The following is an 813-nucleotide window of genomic DNA, read 5'->3' as shown; positions in this document are numbered from 1 at the left end:
TAAGTAAAGTCTATACAGGATTGCAGGAACAACCACGAGAGGAGGATTGAGACCACGAATGGAGTAAACGAATGAATAAGTATAAGATTAGAAAAATGTGAACCAAGTCCTGTCTTCATGCCGATAAGACTAGAATAAATAAATAAAATTTATTTATTTAACATATTTAATATGTATTACTTAATATTATAATAAGGTATAATATTCTGACACCCCAATGGGAAATATATTATATATTAAACTAATAATAACAGATACACTTCAATTTTAGCTCAGAGACCTGAGAAGCGATATTAGAAGACAATCCGGAAGAGACGAAGGAAATGATAAAAAGCGTAATCAAACCTAACATAATCTTTCAGAAAGGGAGTGCAAAAAAACGAAAAAGATATGGAAATGTGGTGAAACGAGAATAGAGGAAGTATCAAACATATCTGGAATACACATTTCAAAAGGGCAGTAGCCAAGAAGGATACATAAAAGAGCTGACATTAAAAGTAATGGTAGCAATGAAACTAACATGGAGCATCAGTCAAAGGAGATTCAGAAACAACTTCAAAAGAAGACTTATGATTTTCAGTAAATTACTTAAAAGCATCTTAATTTACAGGACAGAAATCTGATAATAGGAAGAGAAAGGAAGGGAGGGAGAGAAGAAGAGACTAGAAAAGGTACACGAAAAGTATGTAAGGCGAATTCGGATTTAGATTTTATAATACTGGAAGAGACAAAACTATAGAAAATCCGACTAGACGCAAGAAAAAGATAACCTAAATACGAGTAAAAAACAATAATACATTCGGTAATATAAAT

General features: G+C 31.7%; 1 protein-coding gene across 1 annotated transcript in view; it reads right to left on the bottom strand.

The window, feature by feature from the left end:
* The window catches only part of Plod (procollagen lysyl hydroxylase), a gene marked incomplete at its 5' end in the record, with an annotated part of 21082 nt that overhangs the window by 8859 nt on the left and 11410 nt on the right, over window positions 1-813 (bottom strand). The gene's annotated exons all lie outside the window — the stretch shown is intronic.

Source organism: Ceratina calcarata, unplaced genomic scaffold, assembly GCF_001652005.2.
Source record: "Ceratina calcarata isolate Rehan_Ccalc_2016 unplaced genomic scaffold, ASM165200v1 scaffold502.2, whole genome shotgun sequence".
In the NCBI taxonomy this organism is placed as follows: domain Eukaryota; kingdom Metazoa; phylum Arthropoda; class Insecta; order Hymenoptera; family Apidae; genus Ceratina; species Ceratina calcarata.
Note: the sequence above shows the minus strand (reverse complement) of the source record. Positions and strands in the feature narration are given on the sequence as shown.